This window comes from Xenopus tropicalis, chromosome 4 (assembly GCF_000004195.4).
Source record: "Xenopus tropicalis strain Nigerian chromosome 4, UCB_Xtro_10.0, whole genome shotgun sequence".
NCBI classification, from domain to species: Eukaryota; Metazoa; Chordata; class Amphibia; order Anura; family Pipidae; genus Xenopus; species Xenopus tropicalis.
In genome coordinates this window covers 147,958,746-147,975,436 of record NC_030680.2, presented here as the reverse complement: position 1 = coordinate 147,975,436, position 16,691 = coordinate 147,958,746, and the positions used below count along the sequence as shown (strand labels likewise).

The window sequence follows — 16,691 nt, the reverse complement described above, 5'->3', positions numbered from 1 at the left end:
AAATCCCCCCCTAACTGGCTTTCAGGCTGGGCCCCCTTAGCCCATAATCTGAATTCTGGGCAGTTCCTATTGTGTTTAGTGGGGGGGGTTGCTGTCCCTGTCAGGGTGATTATGTTGGAGCTGCAGGACCCCTTACACTACAAGTATTGATAAACTACAGCTCCCAGCATTCCCTGTCAGAAGGACAATGAGGTTGGAAGAAAGAGGCACGAGGCAGTTGACTCAGCACATGACTGTGTATTGTTCTTACAGGCACATTCCCTCGCCCAAACAAATACCCTGTAATTATAAACATCACATTCTGCGCCGCGACTTTCTCATTTCCGCTAATAGAGTGCGAGTGAATGATCCCTAGCAGATACACATGCAGTAGAACTATGGCTGTGATTGGCTCGATCCGACCCCTGGGAGATCCAGTTCATCTGGTGGTGCCCTCTGCTGGTGTCGGAGGGAGTAACATTTCCTAGGGAATGAAACAGAGATTGCAATGAAATAAACAATTCACAGATTCAAAATGGTTTCTCAATTCAATCCTTTTCTGTGATTGGTGCTGCTGTGTTTGTGGGAGGAGCTGCACTGGGTCTATTGACAATCAGAACTCTTCCAATTAACCTAACGATGCTTTTATCCCTATAGGGGAAGTGTCGGAGCCATTAGATTCCGACATTAGGGCGGAGCCAGACCGATAAGTGTCAGAGTCAAGGGCAAATAGAGGTTGGCAGTTAATGCCCCTACCTGGGGTACCATTGAGGAGTCGGAGTCGGATGAGTCCATGTTTTTTTCGGATCGTGGCTAATGTTGAATTTGAAAAACAAGAAGAAGAGAACCGTGAAATAGTAACGTATAATGGGAGGGGTCAGAGCGGGGCATCACATAATTACCCCCGATACAGTAATAGCCCCACATTATGTTCTGTCCCATTAGAGGCTCAGATAGTCGTGCACTTTAACTGGCGCAGGGTTTTGCCCGCTGTGCCTCATGGGTAGTGTTCATTTAGTCCCAGGCCTCTCCAGGCAGCAGTGTTATAAATGTAAATAAACATCATAGGAATAGGAGAACCCAGCTCTCACCCAGCTGATCCGAATGGAGCAGGGTACAAACTTACCCTTAAATTTCTCTCATCGAAGCCCTCGCTGTCCTCCTCCGTGTCGCATCTTCCCATGTTGCAGGGACCATCCTCATCATTCCCCTTCCGAGCGGCTTCCAGTATGTCGGAAACATCCGGATTCCTGACGTGCGCTGACAGAGAGATAAGCAGTCAGAACCAGCAGCGCAGGGAAGGGAAAGGGACAGACACAGTGACAGTTACACATAACTATAAACCCAGTGAGAATGAGGGATGAATGGATATTGGGGAGTTGTATCAGGAGTCAGAACCAGCAGTGCAGGGAAGGGAAAGGGACAGACACAGTGACAGTTACACATAACTATAACCCCAGTGAGAATGAGGATGAATGGATATTGGGAGTTGTATCAGGAGTCAAACCAGCAGTGCAGAGAAGGAAAGGGACAGACACAGTGACAGTTACACATAAATAAACCCAGTGAGAATGAGGAATGAATGGATATTGGGAGTTGTATCAGGAGTCAGAACAGCAGTGCAGGGAAGGGAAAGGGACAGACACAGTGACAGTTACACATAACTATAAACCCAGTGAGAATGAATGGATATTGGATGGGAGTTGTATCAGGAGTCAGAACCAGCAGTTGCAGGGAGGAAAGGGACAGACACAGTGACAGTTACACATAACTATAAACCCAGTGAGAATGAGGGATGAATGGAGTATTGGGGAGTTGTATCAGGAGTCAGAACCAGCAGTGCAGGGAAGGGAAAGGGACAGACACAGTGACAGTTACACATAACTATAAACCCAGTGAGAATGAATGGATATTGGGGGAGTTGTATCAGGAGTCAGAACCAGCAGTGCAGGGAAGGGAAAGGACAGACACAGTGACATTACCACATAACTTATAAACCCAGTGACAATGAGGATCGAAATGATATTGGGATTGTATCAGCGGTCATTAACCACAGTGCAGGGAAGCGGAAAGGACAGACCACAAGACAACTTACACAAACGATAAAACCAGTGAAAATGATGAGATATTTGCGGACTTGTATCAGGAGTCAGAACCCAGCAGTTGCAGGAAGAAGCGACAGACACAGTGACATTAACATACACTATAAACCCGTGAGCATGAAGGGAGAATGGATATGGGGAGTGTGTATCAGGCAGTCAGAACCAGCAGGCTGCAGAGAGGGAAAGGGGCGGAAAAAACAGGAAAAAAACCCAAAACCCAGTGACAGTTACACACCAACTATAAACCAGTAGAAATGAGGGATAGAATTGGATAATTGGGATTGTATAAGGATCCAGAACCAGCGTGCAGGAAGAATGACAGACACCAAGGATAGTTACACAAATAACTATAAACCAGTGACGACATGACGATGACATGGGTACTATGGGGATTGTATCAGGAGTTCAGAACCACAGTGCAAGAAGGGAAAACGGGACAACACCAGTGACTCTACCACAATATACTATCAACCCAGTAAATGAATGGATATGGGAGTTGTAGCAGGAGTCAGAAACAGCAGTGCAGGGCAAGGGGACAGCACACAGGCAGTTACACAATACTATAACCCAGGGAGACATGAGGAAATGAATGGATAATGGGCGAGTTGTATTCAGGAGTCAGAACCAGCAGTGCAGGACGGAAAGGGACAGACACAGTACATTACACACAACTATGAACCCGTAGAATGAATGATATTGGGAGTTGTATCAGCGAGTCATCAACCAGCAGTGCAGGAAGGGGACGCACACTAGACAGTTACACATCTACATCTATAAATCCGATGAGAGTATCATGTAGGAATGACATGCCCGGTATTGGGGAGTTGTATACTACGCAATCCAGACACACGCAGTTCAGCGAAGGGACACCGACCACCCGCTCGACAGCTCAGTTTGACATAACTCTTCTAAACCAGTATTACTAAACATGACATGGATAGTCCCTATTTTGCAATTGTATATCCAGTACTCAGAACCTCAGTGCAGGCCAAGGCAAAGCGGACAGACCACTGCCAGCTTACACCTATAAACTATAAACCAATGAGAAGTATGAGCAGAATGAATGGGATCATTCGGGAGTGTAATCAGGATCAATACCAGCAGTGCAAGAGGACAGGGAAAGAGTGACCAGACACATAAAAAAGATACCCATAATCAACAATTCACACCTAACAAGACCACCTGCCCAAGAATTAAAAGAGAACTATTAAATGACAAGTATCATCATAAACATAACCAGCTGAGAATGAATGGATATTGGGAGTAATGTATTCCGATCACGCATCAGACTAGTCACAGGGCAAGAATTGACAGACCAGTTACTCTCCACCTATAGACCCTAAGATCCAATCGCGTAGAATGAAATGAACATCATTGTGAGATATGTATCAGGAGTTCAGAACCAGCAGTGCAGGAAGGAAAAGCGACAGACACAGTGACCAGTTACACCATAACTATAATACCCAGTGAGAAACATGACTATTGGGAGTGTGGATACCACGATATTAGCAAACCTGCAGTCCCGCAGCAGACAAGGGAAAGGACCAAGCACACAAGTACCACCTTACCACGACTACCTAATAAACCCATTGTGAGACGTAAATCGAATGAATAGAATGGCTTCTACTATCACATTTGTCGCAGTATCATGTCCCGCCCAGGAGCCTTATACAATGATCAAGAGACCAGCCAAGGTCCCCTTATCACAGTTCACGCGATTGAACAGCACACGCACACCACCGCAAGCAGTTACACATGAGCCATTATAAACCCTTAAATGAAGGAATCATACTAATGGGATTGTATCAGACGTCAAAACAGCATGCAGGGTCAAGGAACAGGCACAGACACAGTCGCGACAGTTCACATTACACATAACACCGGAGCATTGACGAATGACCGCAAATGTGAGGAGTTGTACAGGAGTCAGAACACAGCAGTTCATAAGCGAAGCCATAACGGTCCCTATTCCCAAACCAGGCAAGTAACTGCACCCACCAGCTAGCTTACAATCTAAGGTCCTCATCACACATCTCCCATCAGCCCCTCCCAGTGACTCGATGCACCTTACACAACATATACTAAACCCAAGTGGAGCACCCTATCAAAGTGATATCGCTCCATGATAACTAGGCCGTCTGTTGCCCCTAGTGCAGCTTACAATCTACAATGCTGTTACCCTCAGAATCACCATGAGCACACTCCGCAACTCAGCCCTCCCCACAATGATGCTTACACATACGAGAAAGTCTCGCCAATCAACATATCCGCATAGCAGCCCGACCCAGAGTACCTTACACAACCTAAATGAGTCCCCAATTCACATCATCACATCAGTCCCATCCTACCCATGAGTCAAAACAATCCTACCACATCTTGAGCACAATGACATCCTGATCATGCCCGCATCAATTGGGACTGACCTATCTAATGATCGCGCCCATATGTCAGAACCAGCAGTGCACTTGCCGGCAGAGTCTGATCCCAACTGGACCCCACAAACATACCCATTAGACTCCCTCAATGCACATCTAGCCCATCAACACGTCACAACTTAATAAAGCCCCGAATCGACAGAAATAGACAAGACTGTACCAATAAATGATCATTGGGGATCGGTACTGTAATCACAAAGTTTCCCAGTCCAAGTACCATCTGCCACAGTGACGCTATCAACAACCTCAAGCAGTGCAAAGGGTCCCTCACCAATATAGGCCCATCAGCTCCCGCTGCCAACACAGATAGCTACGGAATCAAGACACAAGTCCCACGAGTCCCATAACAATTTTTTTAAAGACCCAATCCATAAACCTCCCTGCCAGCTCAGTGGCGTACGACGAAATGCTATCCCATATACTCTGACATTATTCCCATTCAGTGATCCCTGCCCCCAAGTAGGCTAAGCATCTAAGCGCCTCACAATTACTCTCAATCTACATACCCCATAGCCCCAAGCCAGCTACATGAAGTAAGCAGGAGAAAGGACATAAGCACTCTCACATTAACCGCGAGTCTTAAGTTCCAAGACTCGCCGCTCAGTTGCAAACCATAACAAAAACTAGTAAACCCAGTGAGAAATGACTTACAAAATGAATCGTAACCGGGGAATACTTGGGGACGAGTTCTGTAGTCCATCCACGGATCACCGTCAAACAGCAGTGCGCGAGGACTGCTTACAAAATCTCATGAAGGAAAGGGAAAGTGACACGCGAACTCATCCCCAATGTCACCATCACTCTACACACATAAATTTACTAGTACTCCCTACCCCACCGCGCCTTACCAATACAAGTAGGCCCCATTCCCGAGACTCACATCAGCACTCACCTGCGCCCAACGTGAAGCATTACACATCTAAGCACCTGATCACCAATTCCTCTATCGGAAGTACCCTGCGCCGCCTATTGAGACTCTACACTAGTCTTAAGGCCTCTAGCAGAGATCAATTTACACCACATGTACAGAGAACCAGCTACGCCGGTGCACCCAGGGTAGAAAGAAACACAACCACAACAACCAAGTAGAATTAACATGGGGGCAGGCCCCTTAAAATAAAAAACTGCGCCAAAGACTGGGCAAAATGATCTGGCACCAGAGACAAGTCGATACACATTAACTATATACCCCAAGTAGAGAAATTAGGATGAGACATGATGTATTGCGCGAGAGTGCATTCAGATCAAGAACCAAGCCAAGAGGTGGAGGAAAAAAGACCGCACACAGTCGACCAGTTGATACTACACAGCATCAAAACTCACGTCACTGTATAAACCAGCCAACCCTATTCGACAACGAACCCTCTATGATAACTAATAAGAAAATGGCACTAAATAATTGAACATTTTATTCTTTACTGTTATAGCGCTACTAGAACCTACTCAAACCAAATAAAAAATTCTCATTTCAAAAATACCAATCTGACTAAAAGATGGACTGTACCCTACTACAGACATAATGACTAAAATATTAACACCTTTACTCGCCAATGACAATACAACGGACGTACTCAAATCCCTCTCTCAAAGCCATACACCAAAACTAGGCCCAAACCCCAATCAAACCCACTGCCACCACCCCAAAACACATAAAACATAAAACCACCACAACACCAAGACATTACCACGATCCAACTAACAACACCAACGAACATATCAGGCACGATCTGCACAGGTACATGGCGCAAGAATAGCGGCACAAACATGTCAAATATCTCTTCACAGACGATCTATGCTCTGCACAGAATGCACATATGCTCTGCAGACAATCGGCATATTTGCTCACAACTCCCCACCCTAAATGTTGCCCCTCAATTACACCCAGAGAATAGTCCCTATCAGATATTGAGAAGTCGCCTAACGTTCTCCTCTCCGCCCTTTAGCTTTGAGAAACCAGTAGCTCCAATAAACAGTCAAACCGAAGCAGCCCAGAGGATTTAAGAAAAAGTAGACACAAATACACAAACACGGCAGTGCACGAGAGGAAGTTTCGTAACACCGTCGACAGCACCTATGAAACTAACTATAATATCCCAGGATCGATGGACGGACGCAGATGAACAATATCCCATAAACACCCCGATCGCTAACTGACTAACCTCCCATCCATATCCCCGAGTATTGCGCCACACGGACCACTGCACAAATCAAACAGTATTTCAGAGAAACCAGCAGTGATAGTCGACGGAAAGGACTACACACAGTGACGTACAACATAACTATACCAGTGATAACCACTGGCGACGAACAACTGCACACCAACACACTTACGCCATTACCACCACCACAACACACAACAATTCCGTATTCCGAATTATTCGCTTATTTTGACTCAGGAGTCAGCAAACCAGCTAGCATGATGCTACGGGGAAAAGTCACGTCCAAAATAAGATTACGGGATCCCCCCCAGATGCTTCTCCATGTCACTTCTCATTGCCGACCCACGTTACAACCATACAGCCTATAAACCCATGAAGGTGTTGATAAATGAATGAATATTCGGGGAGTTGTCAGAGCGCAGTCAGCTTTGCCAGCCAGTCAGGGAAGGGAAAGGGACACGACCATGCCCAGTCGACTGCGAAAACCGGGTAATGTGCACACATAATATTCGCGCCAACCCCCCAAAGTATGGAGAATAGTCGCAAGGCCGATGGTGACAGTAGCAAGGAAACCTATTCGCGGGATTTTTATCCAGACTCAGAAACCAGCAGATGCAGAGCGATCAGAGAACTTATGAAACCAGACAACCTTGACTACCAAACAATTTTTATACGTTCACGAAATTTTCACAACATAACCAATAACTTAACATAAGTTTCGCCAGGATCTCTGAAAGTATATACTAGTCCCCCCCCCGCCAGACTCGCGACCGCCCCGAGTCATAGAGATATCTTAGGGAAACTGCACCATTCTGAGTATCACTGACACATCCTCCGGGGGTCGGTACCTTTCTTAGATGTACGCCCGGCAGACCGACGTTCAAGTAACACAACGCAGCAGTTCGCCCAGAAGCAAGGGCTTCAGAAAACACAATAGTACTGAAAAAACAAGATGATAAACCAAACTGCCGTTCTTCCACGTATACACCCTTAAAAAATGCCAGCTCCTCGAGCAGTGTACACATTATCCAGCTTGGATATAAGATCCCAGGAACTGAAGAGGTTGCGAACCGACAACAAGTGAAGTGAATCTGCAATGGGTGATTGGGATTGTTGTATCAAGTCAGACACCAGCGTGCAGGAAGGGAATAGCGAACGCGAGACACCAGCCCGCCCGATGAGGTTACACAATTCTATACCGATTGTCCCCTGAAACCTACTAAACCCCACACCCCGACCCCAAGTATCGATACAGATGATCAAATGTTACCCTATTCGGGATCTCGCTATCAAGGAGTTCACGAATCACCAGCAATGCCACCGCGAGAACCGGAACCAAAAAAAGGACAGACACGCACGCTGAACCCATCACTTACCATCCACTCACACTACCCCAAAAAACCAGTGAGAATGAAAACGAATGAATTATAAATCTGGTGAGTCCGTAGATCCACCCCAGTACTAGCACCTTCCCCCATCAGCCCGTGCCAGCCCGCGCAAGGCCGCAAGGACTAATCCACACCTAACACTGGTTACACACTTACAACTAAAACAATAAACACCATACCCGAGCATCAAGCATACAGCCCCCTCAGACACATAATGAATGTATATACCCATCGACGAGAAAGTCCCTAGTATCAGCCCATCAGAACACCCTAGCAGTGCAAGAAGCCCCAAGGGACAGACACAGTGATCAGACTCTAAAATAAAACAATACTATAAACCAGTTAGACACTAGGATGACCTGACGAATTGGAGAGTATGATCAATCACCCCACTACGAGAACCCCGCGAGTGCCAGAGAAGGGAACAGGGACAGAACCCGAAACAATTAATTTCCCTTCACCCTTAGCGCAATCAGCCGATATTTTTCCGCATAGTATCCACCCTTGCGCGCCAGCGACCTACAACACGAAGAATGCCCCTGGCGCCGATCCAGCCTGGCCTCAAGAACCAACACAGCCAGGAGCACAGGTGAGCCCATATAGGTTCATGCTTCCACTTCGGCCTTCTAGCGCCTCTGGGTGCTTGCTAAGGGGTCAGCCCCCATATAAATGGCAAGCCTGCCGAGGCAAGCCGAAATACTGTAGCCTGCGACCGCCTACCAGCAACCCTGCTTCCCCCGCCCCCTAGCTTCATTCACACCCAGCAGAAAGCCGTCTCACATTCTGGTCACCAGTCTCCCCCTGTCTCAGCCCCACCCCCTAGAATCCAGTACCAAAAATACCCCCGACAATTTCAAGCAACACTCCCCCCCAGTCCCCCTCTCACAAAGACCGAGAGCCAGCTGTCGTTTAGGCCTCTGAACCCCCGTCCCACCGCGCCGCCCAGGCCACAATTTAACTTTCCCCTCACATAACTTTCAATCACATCCAATTTAAAACCCATGGGAGAAGAGAGAACAGATGTAAGCCCTTTCAAGCGAACGAAACCCATAAAATTGTGCTCAAAATCCTAAATATAACAATCTTAAAACCAGTCTCTCTGTATCACGCAGCCAAATACCAGAGACTGGGCCCTTAGCATGAACCAAAAGCAGGAGAATCAATAAGGAAGCTGAATTGGCTTCCTGAACAATACATCAGCTCAGCTGAGCTCGAAATAAAATAGACCTACCTTAGCCCTTATTGATCCCCCAATATCTGCGCCTCTACAGTAACCCCGACACCCATTCCATAGACACAGAAATCATTACTATTATTTGGACTGGCGGGGCACAAGCGAAACTGCAGATTGTTACGAGCGGCTGACGAATCAGCAGTGCAGCTATCGGTCCCAGACCAGCTCAAATTAGGAAAATTGGTAAAAAAACCCCACCACACCTCTACAAAACACCAACAACCCACCAACCACCAACCCACACCACCACCACCCCCCAACCAGAAACCAAACATACAAACACCCCCCCACAAAAATCCACCCACAAAAACACCCACACACACCACACCCCGCCCGCACCACCACCAACAAAACAAACACCATAAACCCGCACACCAAGCCCACCAGCCACCAACAAAACAACACACCGAACAGCACCCACCAAAAAAACAACACACAAACACCCACTACCAAACACACACCCCCCCCAAAAAAACAGAAAGCCAAACGACCCACCAACACCCCCACAACAAAACCCCACCCCCACCCAACACCACACCCCCCCAAACCCACACACCCCCCAACACCCCAACAACACACCCAACCCCCACCACCCCCGCCCACAACCAACCCCCAAAAACCAGGACAAAACCACCTCAAACAACCCATTTTGTTGATCTTGTTGAATAAATAGGAGATGAATTATGCAATAAGAATAAAAAGTGATAAGTCACTTACGGACACACAGAGCCAGGCACTCTTATTGGAGCCGGCCTGGGGGTCGGACAGTAAGCCAGTCCTGACCGCCGAGCTCTTGTACATCCAGAATGAAGCCCCGGAGATCATAATAGGTTATCTATAGAGGCGCATTTATACAATGGGGGGGCATTCCTCATCACTAAGCGGGGGGGGCATTTCCTACGCACTAACGCGGGCGGGCATTCCTCATTCCACTAAGGGGATTGACATTCCCTGACATTTCCTAGATTTCATTTCAGACAGCATCCCTCTGTCAATTTGTATTTGCCAATGTACAGTATCTGACCATCTGTTTCCCTGACCAGAGTTAGGGGCGTCTTTTCCTATTGCCCCCTTAGGGAGGGGGCATCCTGTAGGCCATGGTGAGGGCAGGTCAGAAATCTGGGTCACTTGTGCAACATTGGGCTAGTAGGTTTTGCCCCACGTAGTGGCACAAGGCTAGATCAATGCCCCAAGATCAGACATGAGGGCCCACTAGGGAGTTATGGGCCAGTACCTGGGTGTTTCTGGGGCTCTGTGTTATTCATTATTAAGAATTCTAGGGGTGCCCTGAGTGTCCAGATTCCGTCAGTATTGATAATAGAACCAATGACACCCAACCATGGGCGAATGAGAGTTCTGATCCGGCCGGAATCCACACTTGGTGGAAGGAGAGAATTAATGTCCCCTGCAGCCCCGGACTGGGAGTCACAATAGTCCCCGGCATTCCCAGTACCCAGAGGCCCAAACAGCCCCCAAGACCAATAGACTGTCTATGCCCACTTACAGCAGCCCCCTGGCATTCCCAGTACCCAGGGGCCCAAATAGCCCCCAACTGACCCAATAGACTTCATATGGCACCTTACCAGCACCCCTACTGAGTATTTGCCACGAATTCTCACCAACCCTGCACCATCTCACCACAAACCCCCGCCCATCTCACCCACAAGCCCCGCCCCTTTTGCAGTCACCCATGCCTGCTTGCCCCCAGTACAAAATGCCCCCCTCCTGGTGGAACCCCAGCTACATGTAACTTACACTGTTAAACAGAGAGAAACCACAAGGCGTCTCAGTGTTGTTATAACATTTATTAGGTTTTTCCTTTTATTTCAGTAACAATTCACAACTGAAGCAAAAATCCCATACAAATAATACAACAATTCATTCCGTTAAACTCCCTAAACGATTATACTGCTTACCCTGGTGAATACAGCAAAGCAAAGCAGAAACACACTCTCTCCATCTGCAGCCTGAACTGCATCTGCATATCTTAAAGCACCTACTGTCTCCATTCAACTATGATCCCCTATGTCTCCATCTTTACCCCCCTACGCTGTGACCATACCTTAGTTAGGATCCTCAAACAGATGTTCGTGTGACTGGAATCACTAGTATGTGCTAAGACCTACTGTCTTCGCAAGTCTCTGACAGGTAAGGGGCTAAGATTGCCGTAAACGACAGTCTCCATCTGGCGCTTCTTAGACAAAGACATGGATGACGAGTCTGCCACAAGATCTTGGTGTCAGACCCTTAGATAGACGACCAGCTACTAGTGATACTAGTCCAATGCCAACCCATAGTCGTTCGAGAAACAGTAGACAGGATGGCCGACTAAGTTAATTGCTCCCATCTTGCCCTACCGCAACAAATGCGAAGTCCCTTTAGTTAGAATCCTAATGACAATTGTCTGCGGATCACTTGCGACCCGGTTTTACCATAGGAGTGCACTAGCCATTACCTGGGCCCTGCAAGGAGCTCATTTCGACGACTCATGTTAGCGAAACAAGATGTGACACTACTGTCTCTCCATCCTGCACGCTAGCAACAAAAGGGGAGAAGTAAACAGGAATGAGACCCTGGGCAAAAGATGACCACTAAGCTGAGGCGGTCCCATAACAGTATTGCGAAACCCGTACACGCTGGCCAACTGGCTCATGTACCATAAGTACAAGATTTTCACAGGAGCTGCAGGCAGGATGGGACACCTACTGTCTCCATCCTGTTAGTACTACATGTCGCCCAAAGATGCGGTTAGATCACAGTAGGCGCCAACGCTACATTTGCGTACACCCAGCGATCATTTATGGGCACACAACCTACTGTCTCACGATGACGTGACTGAGCACCTTATCTGCTCTGCGGCAACAGTACTCTGTCTAACCTGTCTCCATCTGACCCATTTACTGTCTTCCACTCCCCCCCTAAGTGCCGAACCTGTCATCCCATCCTATTTTTCCCCTACCTACTCCTTATCCCTACTGTCCCCGATTTGTACTACTTCCTCATCCTTGCCCTACTGTCTCCATCTTCCTGTCTACGGCTCCATCTTGTGCTACCTGTCTCCATCCTGTCCTACTGTCTCCATCTTGCTACTTCTCCATCCTGTCCTCACTGTCTCCATTGTCCTACATGTCTCCATCTTGCCTACTGTCTCCCATCCTACTTCTCCATCTTTCTACAGTCTCCACTTTCCTACTGTCTCTCCATCCTGTCCTACGTCCCAATCTTGCCCTACTGTCTCCTCTGCCCCTACTGTCTCCACCTCCCCTACTGTATCCATCTTGTTCTACTGTCCCCATCTCGCCCTACCTGTATCCATCTTGTTCTATACTGTCCCATCTTGCCCTACTGTCTCCATCTTGTCCTACTGTCTCCATCTTGCCTTACTGTCTCACCTCGCCCTACTGTAGCCATCTTGTTCTACTGTCCCCATCTTGCCCTACTGTTCTCCATCTTGTTCTACTGTCCCCATCTTGCCCTACTGTCCCATCTTGCCCTACTGTCTCCATCTTGTCCTACTGTCTCCCATCTTGCCCTACTGTCCCCATCTTGCCCTACTGTCCCATCTTGCCCTACTGTCTCCATCTTGTCCTTACTGTCTCCATCTTGCCCTACTGTCTCGGATCTTGCCCTACTGTCTCCATCTTGCCCTACTGTCCCCATTCGCCCTACTGTCCCCATCTTGCCCTACTGTCTCCATCTTGTCCTACTGTCTCCATCTTGCCCTACTGTCTCCATCTTGCCCTACTGTCTCCATCTTGCCCTACTGTCTCCATCTTGCCCTACTTTCTCCATCTTGTCCTACTGTCTCCATCTTGCACTACTGTCTCCATCTTGCCCTACTGTCTCCATCTTGCCCTACTGTCTCCATATCTGATTATCTGAATGGGAGAAATATGGGGAGACTTAAGGGCACAATTGAGAGAACTGAAGGCATGCCTGCAGCTTGAGATTAACTCTTTATTAGCCTTTCCTTCTCCTTTAAAGGCATCAGGGCAAAATGAAATGAAGTTCTAGTGACTTGTATCTGCAGTGCAGGGCTGGGGCCACACTGAGAACATTCGTTGGGTGGCAGTTAATGAACAGCCGATGGGGTATCAGGGAGTAACGCATAGATGATATATGAATTATCACAGATGATATATGAATGACAGGGCTTCTGGGTCAGGTATATTTTGTACTTTAGAACATAAACTGGTCAAGTCATTGATTTGTATATGAATTAGAGCCTGGAGGGTTCTAGATTCCTATAAAAGAAACATGGAACCCACAGCAAAATCATCGTACAAAGCCAGAGCAGGACAGGGGCTGTAACGTTCCATTGGTCTGTGGGCCACTCGATGTCCAACCCGGGGAACACATGGCAAATAGCAAACTCCTCCCCCACCTCTTGAAATGAAAGTTTCCATAAGTGAGAAGGAGATGAATCCCTTAGACGTGATTGGACACGGCGGTGACCTGGTAAGTGGATATTATTATCCCTGAGGCTTCATCACCCAACATCAACTTGAGGATCATCAGTGGAGAAGGGTCTGTTGGGCCAGTGATGTTCCACATAGTGGGGGGCAATAAGATTCCCAGTTACACATTCTTACAACATACATAGTATCCAACTGGCAGCCCTCCAGCCCCTCAACTAAAACTCCCAGCATGCTTTGTGCCTGTTACACAGCCCTGTTCTAACAATAGATGCTTTCTGGAGAAAGAAAGAGAGGCAGTTGCTCTTTTGATTGGTTGAAATGTAGAGGAAGTCTCCAGACGTAACTGGGAGGGTCCGTAGATAAGTGCAGGGAGGCCGCAGCCACTGACTGACGGAGGAACACGGTAGGAGCCACTCACTGATGTCTACTGGTGACCCAACATGGACCAAGAAGAACCAAGGGCTCCACCATAATACTGGGCATTGCAGCCAATCACATTGAGCTGTTGCCCAATGGTAGAAGTGACATCATCACAATTGCCCCCCTAGTGGTGTCCCCCCCAGGCCTATTCTCAGCAGCCAAACAGGTTGCCCCTTCCACCTTATGTCTGAGGCAAGTAATGAGTTACCACATTGGCCGGATGGCTTTTAAAGGTGCAGGGGGAGGAGTCTTTAATTTTCGTGTTGATGTTCGTGTTTTAACAGGGTCGGACTGGGCCGGTGGAGCACCGGGAAAAAACCTGGCGGGGCCCCGACCCTCATGGGTCCCCCAACCCTTGCGGACCCAGGGCCGCTCTCTCCTCTGCAGGGGAAAGGAGGTTTGATGTGAGTGGGTTGGGGGGCCCCCTGGTGGTAGCCCCAGACTCTGCATTGCAGGACTGGACCTCTGTGTCTCTTGATGACCCCAGGGTGAGACTTCAGGGGGATTGACCCAGGGAGCAAATTTATCCCCAGACACGGTGGCAAAACCCTTTCCCCTAATTGTACCCCCCCTCTTATTCACTAATAACCCCCGGGTGGTTTTGCTGAATCTGAACATTTTCTCTTTCTCGTGAGTTCAGGCCCAATGGTGCCGGGGGCAGAGGGAATGGAACCACGTGATCCAATAGTGTTTGGAGGAATTAACCTTTATCTCTAATGTCTGACTTTTCAGATCTATCGACTGATGAAGTCCCCTGGGCCCCTAAGTATTGGGCCCCCCCTCTCCTGCAGGTAAGAGGGAAAAGTCAATGATATGCAGCCAGCAAAGTGCAGGAGGGGGTGATTATGGCTGAAACAACTGACAAAGGTTATGGCTCTGAGCCGCAACTGCAACATCAACTGCCTGACAGGGAGGGAATTATCCACTAAATGTCATTAGGCCTGAACTCAACTGAAAGCTTATTGTGTGCCCAGAACATTCCTTCTCTGTATATTTGTATTTATACATATGGGTAGGGGGTGCCATAGTGTTTCCCTTAGACAGTACAGTATGGGGGTACAGCTTATTGTGTGCCCAGAACATTCCTTCTCTGTATATTTGTATTTATACATATGGGTAGGGGGTGCCATAGTGTTTCCCTTAGACAGTACAGTATGGGGGTACAGCTTATTGTGTGCCCAGAACATTCCTTCTCTGTATATTTGTATTTATACATATGGGTAGGGGGTGCCATAGTGTTTCCCTTAGACAGTACAGTATGGGGGTACAGCTTATTGTGTGGCCCAGAACATTCCTTCTCTGTATATTTGTATTTATACATATGGTAGGGGGTGCCATAGTGTTTCCCTTAGACAGTACAGTATGGGGGTACAGCTTTTGTGTGCCCAGAACATTCCTTCTCTGTATATTTGTATTTATACATATGGGTAGGGGGTGCCATAGTGTTTCCCTTAGACAGTACAGTATGGGGGTACAGCTTATTGTGTGCCCAGAACATTCCTTCTCTGTATATTTGTATTTATACATATGGGTAGGAGGTGCCATAGTGTTTCCCTTAGACAGTACAGTATGGGGGTACAGCTTATTGTGTGCCCAGAACATTCCTTCTCTGTATATTTGTATTTATACATATGGGTAGGGGGTGCCATAGTGTTTCCCTTAGACAGTACAGTATGGGGGTACAGCTTATTGTGTGCCCCAGAACATTCCTTCTCTGTATATTTGTATTTATACATATGGGTAGGGGGTGCCATAGTGTTTCCCTTAGACAGTACAGTATGGGGGTACAGCTTATTGTGTGCCCAGAACATTCCTTCTCTGTATATTTGTATTTATACATATGGGTAGGGGGTGCCATAGTAGGGTTTCTGTAGCAAACACCCCAGCTGTACCAGTGCAGGGCAACAGTACATTCTAATTTATTTGGTGTTACTGTTCCTTTAAGACTTATCACCACTGGCAGCTGCACTTGGCAGCACTGTATTCACGAGGGGCAGATGGGGTACATGTAGGTGTCCCCCCCCCAACCCCAAACTTGCAGGTCACTCAGATGGGAGCACTGGCAGCCTGCACTCTGTACTGCCCCTGCTGGAAGGTGGGAGTCAATGAGCACTAGGGGGCGCACTTCTTATTTATTTATCATGAGTGGGGTGACTGACACCCCCTTATACAGACATTCCCATAGTAACACTTCAGAGAAATAATCCCATAATACACAATGCACCAGCACCTCCCATCATGGACAGGCGCCTCCCATAATGCACCAGCACCTCCCATAATGCACAGGCACCTCCCATAATGCACAGGCACCTCCCATAATGCACCAGTGCCTCCCATAATGCACCAGCACCCCCTTTCCCTTTAAAGGCACAGACCTTATAAAACCAAAGGTGCAAGAGAGAGTTCTGCAGGGGCTGCCATACAACGGATGGACAAGAGCTCTGTCAGACTACAACTCCCAGCATCCTCTATCAGAGCTGTAGTGTAACAGGAGGCGGAGGAACACTGTATAATGTGCTTTTGTTGCACAGGGAACAGACGGGCCTCGTTCCGTAC

General features: G+C 47.8%; 1 long non-coding RNA gene across 1 annotated transcript; it reads right to left on the bottom strand.

The window, feature by feature from the left end:
- Positions 1-221: 221 nt before the first annotated feature.
- LOC116410284 lies at positions 222-1,244 on the bottom strand. The gene is made up of 3 exons (XR_004222239.1): positions 1,106-1,244; positions 736-792; positions 222-463 (listed from the first exon to the last, which is right to left on the bottom strand). It is a non-coding gene; the product is annotated as an uncharacterized LOC116410284 (long non-coding RNA).
- Positions 1,245-16,691: the final 15,447 nt, after the last annotated feature.